Here is a 14793-nt window from a genome sequence, read left to right as displayed (position 1 = left end):
GTCGTTCTGGATGCCGGCGGCTCCGTATTTGGTCGTTTTATGCGCTGTCCGCCGGCTTCGTAGGAGCGAGCTAGCTAACCGTGGACACGGGCGAGAGGAACTAGAAGACGTGGGAAGAATATAAACGAATATTCAATTTTACAGTTTACGTTTAAGGGGTTTGTACGTCCGCGGCTCAAACTGATCCTTAAAATGCGTTTTCCGCAAACCGAAAACCGGGTTGTCAGTTCGGCGGTTTAAGGGGTCTGCTAGAGATGCTCTTAGATTATCGCTGGCCTCTTCCTTGATACACGCTCACAAGCAGGCAACATGCAATGCAATTATATGTCATCATTTCTCCAACATAATTTATGATGATTTGTTGCATTTCTCAATACCCCTTCAATTCCATAATAAGTTTATTTCTGGGTTTGCGCAAAGTTAAACTATCTTAAGGGGGTGTTTGTTTCTAGGGACTTTTTTGTGTAGGGACTAGAAAAAGTCCCTTTTAGAGACTTTTTTACCAAACGGGGGGGACTTTTTAGGGACTAAACTAGGCATTTGGGACTAAATGAAGAAGACTCTCAAGGAGAGTCTTTTTTGGGACTTTTTGGGACTTTTCCAACAATGCCCTCCATGCATTCATTGGCCCGCCACCCCATGATGTTGTTTGATTGTTATTTTTTTATATAGTAGAGGCAACATGGTCATTTAATAACCTTTAGGAAAGGACTAGAGACTTTTTAGTCTCTGGAAACAAACATGGATGGACTTTTTAGGGACTAGGGACTTTTTAGTTGGGACTAAAAAAAGTCCTAGGACTTATGAACTAAACAGGGCCTAAGTTGGACTATATTTTTTAAAAGTATTAATACTTGTGACATTAGATTAGTACCATTAAATGCATAGTGAGATATATTTTCACAATTTACATATATAATGTTGTACTTGTAGATACAATTCTGTAGAAATTTTGTCAAACTTAAAATAGTTTGAATTAACACAAATGTAGAAATGGACTTATTGTAGGAGTAAATGGAGTACTGATTCTTGACTCGTGAGAACTAAATATGCGCGACTATTTTTGTGGGTTTACAGATCCTGGATGAGCGCACGGAGAAGAACCGTTTGGGGGTAATCATGCTCCTGACAGATGGACTGGACAACAGAAAAATCGCCATGTACCCTATCCGCCCTGACCTCCTCAAGAAGTACCCCGTCCACACCTTCGGCATTTGCACGCATGAACCCACTGTGCTGCTCTCCATCGCCCAACAATCAGGTGGCACCTACTCCTTCATCGACGACAAAGAGCTCGGCAAGATCACGGACGCCTTCGCTGTCTTTTTAGGCGGGCTCAGCTCCATCGTCGCCGTTAATGTGTTGAACACACTTTATAGCCCCCCCACCGGTTGGAAGAGTGAGCTAAAGAGCATCGGTTGTGGCTTTGAGAGCAGCGAGATAACCCAACCTTCAGGCCCGACCAATAGTAATATCACCGGTTACATCAGGATTGGCTCGCTCTACGCAGGTGAGGTGAAGAACTTCATCGTGGATTTTCATGTTGAACCTGACGCATCAGGCACCAGGGTTTATGCACAAGTAAATATGACGTACAATGAAGCTCTCGGTGGCCAGAGTATATTGGTGGTGATGGTCATGGAGTACAAGCACAAACCGGAAAGCAAGCCGGGGATCCCGAAGAGAACTCCGCAACCACCCCGCCCCTTGGCTTGGTCGCCCAAAAGAAGCAGGATTGGAGCAACCTGAAGCTACAGGCCCAAGCCGTACTAGGGCAGCCGCAGGACAAAGACCTCATCCGCCTCCGAGATGAGATGATGGTCGCCATCGACAAAGCAATGAAGCAAGACATATACCTGGTACGTGCACTACTACTACTTACTAGTAGTTGTGTTTGCATTTGCACCCAACGACCTTTGATGTATTTCCACTATATTAACCTACGTACCTTATATATATGCAGGCCGCCGTGGGCCCGTGAGTGAGTGAATGTATAACCTTGGGAGATACACCACACATTCGGCGAGAGGTCGACGTCTCAGGATGCGCACCAGATAATTGGTTCTCCAAGAAAAATATTACTGCTACTCTTCTAGCTGTCCTTGCTTCCCTTGTTGAATCATTATTTGATTTCCAACGTGTTCTTAAGTTTTGTTTCCACGTGTTGTTTTGTTTCCCGTCTTTATGATTCTTGCTGGACCAGCTAATCAGACTATTCGGGCATATATATGTACCGGTTATGCGTGTTGGCTATTGAATTCAAATTTCCTTGTTAGTTCATTGATCTTAGAGCATGGTTAATAATAGAGCCTGCTGCTGGCTATATAGATGCGCCATGTCACTTAAAACCATCATAAAAGCTCACTAGTACAATAGACAGGCTATTAGGCTGGTCATAGTGGGAGTAATATAGGTAGTAACATAGATGCCACATAAGCAAAAAATGATGATCTGGCAAGTAGTTAATGAGGAGAGAGGCAAATAGAGTAACATAATATGTTACCATCACATAGCGGTTTCCAATGCATAATGAGTCTACAAAGTAATAAATAAAGGCAACTATGTTACCACACCTATGACACTACCCACTATGAAGGTAGTAACATAGACTAGTAACATATGTATGTTACTAGTCTAAGTTACTCCCCACTATGACCAGCCTTAGACCGGCTGTCCGGTGACTTCAATTAGTATTTACTTATTTAAAGCATGCATGCTATTGGGTTAAGGCTGCATGCAAAGCTCTTTTTCTAGTGTGCTGTGCTACAGCCGGGCGATAGCCCAAGTGACGGCTCCTCTTTCTCTTCTTTACTCTCTCTTCCACGTAGGATCCTCATTCCTTGGCAACTGTTATAGCCAGCTGACTAGGCATTGTTGTACTTGCTCTTATGAGAGTTCTTTTGGTTTGTGGTGGAGTCTTTACTACGCATTCCTGTGTAGTTTAGTAGAGTACTCCCTCCGTGAAGAAATATAAGAGCATTTAGATCACTATTTTAGTGATCTAAATGCTCTTATATTTTTTACAGATGGAGTATATGTCACTATGCGATCCTATACTACTAATGCATTTGAACTACTTTCTTTTTCTTTTTACAGGGGATTTTAGTTTTTCTTAAGTCAAACTGTTGTATGTTTGACTGAACTTGTAGGATAATATATCATCATTTAGAACACCAAAATCGTACCATTAGCTTCCCAATGAAATATAGTTTCATACCATATGTACTTTGTGTCTTAAATGTTAATGGTTTCTTCTATCTATTTGGTAAAACTTACAACTGTTTCACTTAGGATAAACCAAGATCCCTTCTAAAAAGAAAGGAGCATTTGATTTTCCAGGATACCTAATATCTAGGTGTTGTAGTTGTTTTTATTACAAAAACTTGTCCGATGGCTAGCACAAATATTTAAATATATATAATAGATTTTTCAAGATAGTATGACATTTTTGCATTATTTTTTAAAAACTAAAAATGTCCACTGCAACGAAAAAGACCATCAGGTAGAAACACACATAAGTGATGGATTTCCTACCCGTCACATGGGCTATGTCAATCATGCCTCAAGGCATCACTGATGGGCGAAGGGCCCTCACTCATGGTTGCCCTTTAAGTGGCGGGTAATTACGGAGGACCCGTCACTTATTTCTACTCCTAATGGAGCAGTTGGTAGCCTGGTACGGTTTTATTTTCGTCCGGTTTTTTTTCGTCCCACCTCCCATCACCTCCTCTCACTGGCTTTTCTCCATCCCATTAAAAAACCAAATCCCATTAGGGGGATCTTGTTTCATGCTTCCTTTCGTAGGTGTTGATTCAATTCAATTACATAAACAATAAATAATTCAGAATTCAGAAATTGCACCATATATGTGAGATCACCTTCCTAAAAGACAGACATAAGATTATTCTCGATAATCTTCCATAATAAAATGAGATATTTCTTCATAAGAAATCATTAATGTCTACTCCTAATGGAGCAGTTGGTAGCCTGGTATGGTTTTATTTTCGTCTGGTTTTTCTTCGTCCCACCTCCCACCACCTCTTCCCACTGGTTTTTCTCCGTCCCATTAAAAAACCAAATCTCATGAGGGGGATCTTGTTTCATGCTTCCTTTGATAGGTGTTGATTCAATTCAATTACGTAAACAATAAGTAATTAAGAATTCAAAAATTGCACCATATATGTGAGATCACCTTCCTAAAAGACAGACATAAGATTATTCTCAATAATCTTCCATAATAAAATGAGATATTTCTTCATAAGAAATCATTAATCCAGCGCTATGTCATTTATTATTATCATTATCTCCACTATCAATTGAGAACTACAAGTTTCATATGGGCGCACGCAACCGCACGCCCCTGCGATGGGACGTCGTGCATGACACCATGGAAGATGTCGTGGCCGGGGCTAACGCTGGCACGGTGCTTGAGAATGCCAGGGCACGGATCACGGGGTCAAGGACGGCCATGGGGGAGGCAGGTCATCAGACCGCCACGTGGACTCGGTCATATTATATTTCTTGTAGAGCCAGACAAGCTACATTCTCAAATCAAGTGTGTCCATTTAAATGTCAAGAAATTCATTAAGGAAATATGTCCAACATTACTTGGTAGTTGTCATCATTGGTGTTTGTAAAAATCGAGCACTAAATCAATTTCAAAATCAAACCATTGATGCAATTAATTAGCTAGACAGTTAATTACATATGCAATTAGTTAGGTCCATTTAAATAGGATTTTTTTGCACAGAATCAATTTGGAGGTTGAGTGATTAATGCAATTAATTAATTTTTTAGACAATTATTTATGCCTACAGATAATTAGAAGTAGGGATATTTTCCAATTAGTCAGATAATTAATTGACAGTTAATTAGGCATGCAGAGAATTAGGTAGGTCACTAATTATTCATGTACTTAATAAATTAAGCAAGCAGTTAATCACGACGAATCATTTTGAAAGCGCTCATGGGCAAGGACGATCAACGCCCTCTCAGCTGCATGGCCAATCACCGAGCACCGCTTGCCGACATGGACAACGGCCACCATGCGCTTGCGACATGGGCGACCTAGCGTTCACCTAGATGGATGAAGACTATGCTCTGCAGGATGTCCACACGCTGACGTTTGCCGAAATATTCACGGGTGAGGACAACACGGCACAACATTGGCCAGGTGGTTCATGCGATAATAAGAAGAAAGCGTGTTCCAAGAACAAGAAGGAAAAAGAACTAAAGCCACCAAACGGTCCATGGTGTTGGAGAAAGAAAAGAGTGTTCCAGATAATAAGAGAGAGAAAAAATAAAGAGTATTCTTGAAAATAAGTAGGAACGAGATCTAAAGCTGACGAGAAATGAGAGATAAGAAGATGAGGCATCGATGACGAACACACTAATGTTGACGTGGTGCTGGTTGGCGCCAATGAAACGGGTTAGCGAAGACGCGAGGAGTAGAAAGTGTAGGGAAAGACGAAGAAGAGAAGAACCACAATTATCCCTTCTAGCATATGTGGGATGCAGGTGGAGCTTATTGGCGACAAGGAATACTCATATTGCCACTCTCCTCCAATGTCAATGTGCATTTGCAAAGTTGATTGAGAATGCTATCTGTAGTTATTTGTTGCTTTGTGTCAATATCATGTTGTTAGTTTAACCCACTCTATTTTATTGTGAACATGAAAAAATTTCATCTTTATTGCAATGCACGGCGAAGATGAGGTCGTCGTCATCTAGTTTTAAAAGAGGTGGCACCGGCGAGAAATGTCCCGCTACGGCAGTAAGCCGATCAGGAATGGGAGGTTCCGACAAAAAAGGGGAAGGTACGTCATTGGATGAGGTTTTTTGTGTTGAACCCGAGTGTTATAGGTAACATTGCGGACAGCCCGTAGCAACGCACGGGCGTTCTGCTAGTGAAGTATAAGACATGAGGGCTGGGCTACGTCAGCCATGCTTCAGGGCATCACTGATGGGCGAAGGGCCCTCACTCATGGTTGCCAGTTAAGTGACGGGTAATTACGAAGGGTCCGTCACTTAGACTAGTCACAATGCATAGTAACTTAGACTAGTAACATGCATATGTTACTAGTCTATGTTACTACCTCTATAGTGGGGAGTAATATATATGTGGTGTCATGCAACACTTCATTTATTTGGTTGTAGACTCATCTTGTCTTGATATGTGTGATGTTACAGTAAATAGCTATGTTACCACGTACCTCTCTTTCCTCATTAATTACTCGCCACATCATATATTTTTTTACATTAGCTATTCCAATTAGTTTGCGTACTTACACATCATATGTTTTGTTTAGAGATGTGTGATGTTACCATCTATATTACTCCCACTGTGAGTTTTGTCTAATGAAATATAGGACATGAGTGTGTGTCAGTTATGCTTAGTGCATCAGCTATGGTCGAATGCTTCAAACAAGCCTGTCACTTACCTTAGCAACCATCTATAATCGGCGATACTGCAGGAATCGTCACTTATTTTACAAAATTATGTGAAGGGTCTTTTCTTAGAACATGTAACATATAGCTCGTGCTCCAAAAAATAGTGATGTTTTTTTTTTGCGCAGTGCAATAAATGCTATTCTGTTTTTCGGAAGAGATTTATACAAATTAATATAACGCGTCGGCACATTCACATTTCATAACTCATTATTGATCACTTGATTGAACCCTGCTTCCCATATGCTCTTTGCTAAATCAATGATAAGCCAGCGAACGTTGGATCTTTCAAAAACAATGCATGGTAATGGCTTTGCACAAAGGGCAACCTACGCCAACCACAAAAAAGACCAAAAAATCATTGAACAAGAAAATGTAGAACAAATTATTCTCAATAATCTAAAGATTCATAAAAAATAAATGAAACATCTGAAAAGAAGTGCCGCATTATGATAATTAGAAAAAACAAAACTAGTTAAAATCAGATAATAATAATAATAATAATAATAATAATAATAATAATAATAATTGACAAGCAATCCAGAAAAGGCAGTAAACAAATTTGGGAATGTTTAAAATGAACAAGTAAAAAAATGAGAACATTAAAAGTTTTACTGAAAAGCAAGGGATTAATGAAAACTCACAGATATTTACAAACATGCATGAAACTTAAAATCACCATCTTTCTTGATTTTTCATGAATGTCCATAAACTATTTCATTTTCAAAACATTTTTAGGATTCTCAAATAAGTTTTCTGTGTCAAATTTCTGATTTTGTTTCCACGTTACATAACTTTAAATATATTTCTTGTCGTTTATAATGCATTTCCTTATCCCTGAGTTCTTCTGCCATATATATCTAATAATCTGAAGCTACACCTTCCATAGTCCAAAGTCCAAACTCATTTGAAAACTTAAAGCTACGTGCACTGCCAATTTGCCACACAACGATATCTCTGAAGCTGCAACTGTGATGAACTACAAACAGTGACTCTTCTGGGCCGGATTATCTTGCCAATCAGATGACAGAGGATGCCTCGCTCTCCTTGGCAACTCTGATGAACACATCCTCCAGAGTCGTATCAGATAGGCCCCACGCAAGAATGGTCATCCTGCTCTTCGCGTCCTCCATGACATGGAACACCGCTGATATACTCACCTCCTGCTTCGGCATCTCAAACCTCTGCGTCCCAGAGATGCGGTACACCCTGCTCACCGCCGGCGAGATGGACCGGACTAGCTTTGCCACCTCCTCCTCCGCCTCCTCAGCCGCCATGGTCGTTATCGTCAGCACATATGAGCCTCCGTACTTGGTTTTCAGCTGGAAAAGGCGGATTGGGTGGCTGCGTTAGCATCTGAAATCAATGATCATGTGTGAAGATATGATCAATTTATTGGCGTACGATAATTGTACCTCTCTTGAGTTTCCAATGCACTGCAAGGTACCATCCGCGATTATTCCTATCCGATCGCACAGAACTTCAGCTTCTTCCATTGAATGTGCTGCGAGATTGATAGAAGTATGTTTTTAACTTTGGTCATGTGATGTCAAGCTCAACATGCACACACACGAAAATGCAGCGATGAACTGATATACTGCTATATGAGAATTGAAGGTAAAGTACTGTACTCGTGAGAATTATGGCCCTGTCCTGTTTGGCAGACTTGACGGCTTTCCATAGGTCTTTCCTTGATGCCGGATCTAAGCCAGAACTTGGTTCATCCATATAAACAACCTACAAATTTCTCCAAGCATGAACGCTCAGAAGCTTATCGAATCGTGAATGAATTCAGTTGATAATACAAGTACCTTAGGGTCACCAATTAGAGAGATGGCGACGCTGAGACGACGTTTCATGCCACCGCTGTATTTTTGTACAAGCTTATCGGGAACACCACCGCAAACAAACGCACACTTTTCAGAGATTGTTCGATAGCCTGGAAAGAATTTATGTGAGGTTTTTATTAGTTTTTTCTGTACGGAATGATAATTTGTTTTTTATCCAAAAAAACTGGCAATATGTGATGATAAAACAGCGAGTTCTCTGCACAATATGTGAAGATAAATCGAGTTCCAGGAAAAAGTACATGAGTTGAATATGATAATTCTTGCCTGGAAATCATGGCTGCATCTGTGCACTAAAATCTGTATCAGTTATTTTGGTTTCCACCTTTATATTGAGCCTAGGTATATACTGACTTCTAAATTTTCCAACGAAAGATTTTATATCTTAGATTTTGCATTGGCAAATTTGTACAAGTGTACAGGTTGGCTCAGAACATATCAGCCCTATAGGAAAATGATGTGTTCAGCTTTAATCAGCTGGTCAGGGAAATGACATTATGGTGCTTCAATGTTAAGTGGTAAATGGTGACGGAAGTCAAGTTCATCATATCCATGCATGGAAAATATCACTATATTAGATATACTGTAACACATTACCTGAGCTAATTTTGCACCCTTCAGTTTCTTGAGCCTGCCGTAGAACATCAAATGCTCTCGGCCAGTCAGATTTTCCCAAAGCAAGCTGCATGGTAATATTCGAAGGAGGATAAAGCAATCAATCACAAGTTCAAAACTACATGGTCTTACACTAACCTAGAACAAACTCGAAACAATCTGAGTGAGAGAGATAAGAAAATACTCATGCTGGGGACAAACACCAATTCCTGTATAAATTTTGTCCATGTCCAACCTTATGTCCATTCCTTCGATGTACGCGGTGCCAGACGTAGGTTTAGTAAATCCAGTGAGCTGTTATCAGGTTAGAAGTCCTTAGTACCGTCTGGGATAGACAGCAAATTCCTCAGTGCAGTCCTACTAGTTCATGAACCCCTAGACATGTTCTTCATTGCTGTAAAGAAATGTATGGCTGCACTTTTGAATGGGCATATTTCCTGGAAGGGATGTGCTAGGAATGATTTACGTACTACTCCATCCGCTTCACTATATCTGTCCAGTTCATATTTCTAGGAGGCACAATATCTATAATGACATATAATAAATCAGACTATGCTTTGCCCCAATTAGATTTTGATGAAGGTAGCCCTATAGTAAATTATGGTATCTATAAACTTCATGCTTACCATGTTGATGAGAGTGGTTTTTCCAGCACCATTTGGACCAAGAACACCAAAGCACTGCCCACGTGCCATTGAAAGGGACAACTCTCTGACAGCAATTTTCTTTGAATTGCCATCTTTTCCAGGGTACACTTTCTTAAGGTTGTCACATATGACTGAATAACTACTATTTGGTTCTTGTAAGAGCTGTCCAACCATCTCTCTCTGTAAGGAAATATGCAAAGCTACGTTAGTATGCCATTGCGATTCGGCAAAGAAAAAATACAGACACGTTCAAGCAGGACTAGAATTTCAACCTATATAATTACACTCTAGGTTAAGCAGTTATAACACTGTATACAGCAATGATCATAAGGCTAACAGCAATGGAGTTTGTTACGATGTAGAAAAGGAGAAAAAAATATCGACACGACAATGTGTCTGTAAGGTTAACAAACTGTCCTACTAGTTCGTGTTGATATTTTTGTTAACCTTATAACAAAATCAATCAGAGAACCAAGAGTTATTTTTTGTAAGGACCAAAGATAGCACACCTCTTTGATAACATCTGTTCTCTCCATTTCAACGGAAGCTTCGAACTCTTGAATCTGTGTGGTCTGCTGTTGAGCAGATTGAGAACGGTTCCCAGCCCGGCGAGAGTGAAGAAGTAATACTGCTTTTCTAATTCCACTTTGAAAGGAACCAAAGTGATCCAGATAGAATGATAATAAAAGGAATAGGATCCATTCGAGTATCATTATGGTTAAAACACTCGCCATTCCATTTTTGGGATCATTCAGGTCACTCCACTGCATCCCTGTGCGGTCAATCTGACTTACGAGCAATGCAGATTGAGAAAACTCATAGACAATGCGGTACAAAGAAAATGGAGGGAAAAGTTCCAAAAGTATAATCCAGCTTCCTTGAAATGAACAAATATAAAATTGCAACACAAATTATTTGAGTGATGGAATAAAAGCTTACATCAAAGAAGCCCTAGAATCATAATGACAACTGCATAATGAACTTCTACAAAGATAAATTTGCATGCATACTTGAGATGAAAATGTCTTCGATATAGGGCTTGAAAAAATAATCTGCTATAAGGCCGGACCCAAACACGTAGAAATATCCTGTCACTGCAGCGTGGTATGTCAACTAATCAGTGTAGATAAATTCATACCATCTGATGCACTGGATGTAGCAATACTCTTTATGGAAGCATACCAGCAGCTGTTCTCACATTTGAGAACCATGTTGCCATAAGAAATGCAAATGAAATTTGCAAGCTCATATAAGCAAAGTAGAACACAAACTGTACGCCATAACTATTCAGTCGAAAGAATGTAAAACCTGAAAATTAGAGATGAAACTATCAGAAATGTCCTTGTAATTTATAACTGTTCGACGACATTCCTTTATAAATAAAATTAGCACATTGATCAACCTAACCAAGAACAACAAGACTTGGTTCAATACCAATTCCCAGATTATCAAAGAGAAGTAATTCTTATATTTTATTGCACAAAGAATACATCCATAGTAATAAAAGTATTATCTTACCAAACACAGTACCAAATACCATGAAGGACAGCAAGTATAGCATGGACAGAAGAATAAAATAGCAATAGGATATAGTCCAATATGGCAAATCACCAAGACCATGCATCTTCATCATAACCCTAAGCTTCTTTTGCTTCTCGTATACAATGTTGGTCAAAATTACCTGTAGCATCAATTCATTCTTCTATAAGCTAAAAGGTGCTACCGTATTTATTTGCTTGTACAACTATCAGAAAACAACATTCCAAAATATTCAAATCGACTGACGTTGAAAATAAATTCATAAAGACCTGCCATACCGGGAAAAGGAGCTGGATAGTCAATACATAAGGCAGCGGTCCTATTATTGAAGTTAGATCGTATGTACTCCATGATCGACCTGCTCTAGGCATTTCTTTAACAAAATCGAATGATATCTTCAGACCATTGCCTATTAAACGAAGGTATGCATTTGAAGCCTGCAAAATGAAACTCTGTGAAGTGGTCTCGAAAATAATTTAACAATGAAGACAATAGTACATGAACCGAGTCTGTGACATGAAGAACCAAGAACGCATGTATGTTAGTATGACACTAAAATAATTTGTAGAGAAGTGAAAGGTTGCAATACACAATTAAGCAATCAAAAAGGTTATCGCAAGAGATAGTGTGTACTAGTCTTCTCTACATTGAGAAAAATTGTACCATATTTGTTAACCGTGGAACTTCAAGCAGTCTAGGTTTATTCCCTCCAAAAAATTGGAAGACAGGGATTGGAAGGCCATCATAAGCATCAAACTCGTACGTTGAGTTATATGAAATGATCAAGTTGAAGTTGCCCTGATCAGAGCTTAAGAAGTCGTATGCTGCAGACAGTGTAACTTAATGTCAGCGACTAGTAGAGTAGAAGAACTGATTCATGTACACAATCTAAGATGGAAAAATTTCACCTGCAGCAAATTCATTGCTCCTGTTCGTGTAGCCACTATATAGGTCATCATTGATGAGCCACGAACTGTCGCGCCAGAGCATTAATCCCTCCGTGCAATCCACATCTATGCATGGTTTTAGCAAACATCAGGAATAACTAGAATGCACTGCAAATGGGTGAAGTTGCCAGATGCCACGACAGGACGCTAGTAATCCGATCATAGTTTGCTAATATCAAGAATAACTGAAGCCATTGGTGCTGCGAGTTTTTCTACTAAGCCTTCATGTGTTCATTGTTCAGTAACTGGTACAACGTTTGACCTTCGACTAGAAGATATATTTTTTACCTTGGGTCCCAGTTTCATTGCCGTCTACAAATGAGTATGAAAGCGTCAGGTTTGGAGTGCATTTGTTCTGAAGAAAGGAGTCCACTAGAGGACTGCCTGAATACCCCGAATAGCCCGCCTGAAGTTTTCGATACGTCACGGAATTGCCTGAACATCAAGTATCATTAAGAACGCATGGCTCAGGAAATGGAAGCTACCAGCACGAAATCGGCTAACGCCGAGATGTCGTCGGCCGACACGTTCACCGATGCGTCGTGAACCGGGATCATGTTACCCATTGCACCTGCGATGAGCAAAAATCATGTCAAAAAACCACTCACCTAGTAACAGAAACAGAGTTACGGCATACTTCCGACGAAGGACTGGTTGGCGCCGGTGACGAGGAACGTTGCGGCGCAGGACCCCTGCGCCCCGCACGATGCGCCGGGGGGGCCGCCGCCGAACCGGCTCGTGGCCGACGGCGGGATGTGCACCACGGGTGGCCATTTGGGCGCGCGAGGCTGCGGGCAGCCCTCCGGGCACGCCGGGCCTCCCGTGGTGTTCGCCGGCACGACGGCATTGCTGCAGTTGCAGTTGAGAGGGGTGGTGTCTCGTTTGACCGCGCGGTTGATGGCGATCTGCAGGCCTCCGGTGCCCGCGCAGAGGATCAGGGGGGAGAGGATGAGGCAGCAGTTGGTCTTGCAGGCGCGCCTCTGCCGATTCGATTCAGTAATCAGAGGAAAATATTTCTTTTATCCCAAAGAATTACTAGTAGAGTAGAAAACACAGGAGGGGTAGAATAAACACCGAGATAATCCTCACAAAATCAAAATAAACATACAAATTTCCCCCCAAAAAAACACATACTACAAATAACATGTCATGGAGCAGTAGCACAGAATTCTACAGGAGTTTACAACACAACTTTCTAAAGAAAGAAATGGTTTAAAGAAAAAATGAACTTGTGGGTTAATAACTGTAGATTTCTACAGTACTATACTCCTAGAATTCTGCAGTACTATAGATTCCTAAAATTCTACAGTACAATTTACAGTACTGTAGATTCCTAGTAGAATTGTACAGGGGTTTAAAGAAGAAAAAATGTTCTGCATGTGTCCTTTTTAATTGTTGGGCTCTTGGCATATATAGAAATTTAAGAACTGTAGTTCTATGATCCATAGTTCCTAGTTTCCAACCGACGGTCATAGCATAAATTCTACTAATTCTCTATAAAACAAAATATGAAACTGCTACGTGTGAAAGAGGGTTAATCATCTAAATCGGCGATTTGGGGTTTGAAAGCAAGATTTCCCTGATTGCAGCGGAACTGAATCTTGAAACCAAAACGATGCAGTATGTATTTACTGGAGTACAGTTTTTTTTTTCCGTTTGCGGAATTAATTGCAACACAATTAGGATTGATGCTACGCTGAACATTTGGGTCCTTTTTCACCAAAAAAATCTGCGAACACTGGATCACGAAAGATGCATTTCTGTCACAGATTCTTGGTGCATGGCACCCTCACAGTCCCATCCCACGGCCAATTGCGCACGCAACGCAAAGAGCACAAGAAGAAGGCAAGATAATTCTGCGCGATGGGATTCGAGTTCCACACAAAACTACTCCACGGAGGAGGAGGAGGAGGAGAGAGAGATGGCATGGGGTGCGTCACCTGGATCACGAGGTTCTTCCTGAAGAGCGCGTTGGTCTGCTGGAGGCTGCTGGAGCCCATGTCGCCTCGCCTCTCCTCTCCTCGGAGAACTCGACGAGACGGACGGAGGGGAGCCACCGCACCTGTGCTGGTTTTTAGAGTGTCCAGCCGGCCGTGTGGAATGGCGAGTCTGCCCTCTCAACGGAGTTTACCGTGGTCGTGGTCGTCACCGTCGAGGGGGAGACCGTCCTTTCTTCCAGCCGGAGGTCAAGGCCCGGTCTGTCTCGTTCGCTACCGAGTGGCGCATTTGGCACCTTGCGTTGAGTCTGCATTGGGTTCTCTGTTCGTTTTCGTCAGACCTCGAAAGGAAATCCTCCAAAGGATGTCTCTGTATTGATTGTATATACTACTGTAGGAGATAGTATATGGTATTTAACGAATGCTAATTTGTCCTAGTAGTACAAGAACAACATACTACGAGCTCGGCTCTGGCTCGTCTGGTGGTTATAGCTGTATCTGGGTCACCGTATTCTATTGTGGTGGCTTGCTGATGGTCATGACCGTGGCAAATAAATTAGCAAGAACCGCCATGAACATGCAGGTCCCTTGTCAGGAGGATGAAACGAAAGTCTATTTGAACCTTTAAGATTTTAGCCGATGAGTAGAGTCATTTAACCTATGTGCTTCCTTCCCGGCGAAGGTCGCTGTTTCAGACGCTTATGTTGATTTGGCAAATCAAGTAGAGTACGGTACTTGATTTGGATTATAGTGTACTACTTTCATAGCTCTATGTTATAAATAGAATAGTGGACTTTGTCCCCCCCCCCTCCCT

At 41.1% G+C, this 14793-nt stretch overlaps 1 pseudogene; it reads right to left on the bottom strand.

Moving 5' to 3' along the window:
- Positions 1-7233: 7233 nt before the first annotated feature.
- Positions 7234-14199, bottom strand: LOC119323839 (annotated as a pseudogene).
- Positions 14200-14793: the final 594 nt, after the last annotated feature.

The sequence above is a fragment of the Triticum dicoccoides genome, chromosome 6B (genome assembly GCF_002162155.2).
Source record: "Triticum dicoccoides isolate Atlit2015 ecotype Zavitan chromosome 6B, WEW_v2.0, whole genome shotgun sequence".
Classification (NCBI taxonomy): domain Eukaryota; kingdom Viridiplantae; phylum Streptophyta; class Magnoliopsida; order Poales; family Poaceae; genus Triticum; species Triticum dicoccoides.
Note: the sequence above shows the minus strand (reverse complement) of the source record. Positions and strands in the feature narration are given on the sequence as shown.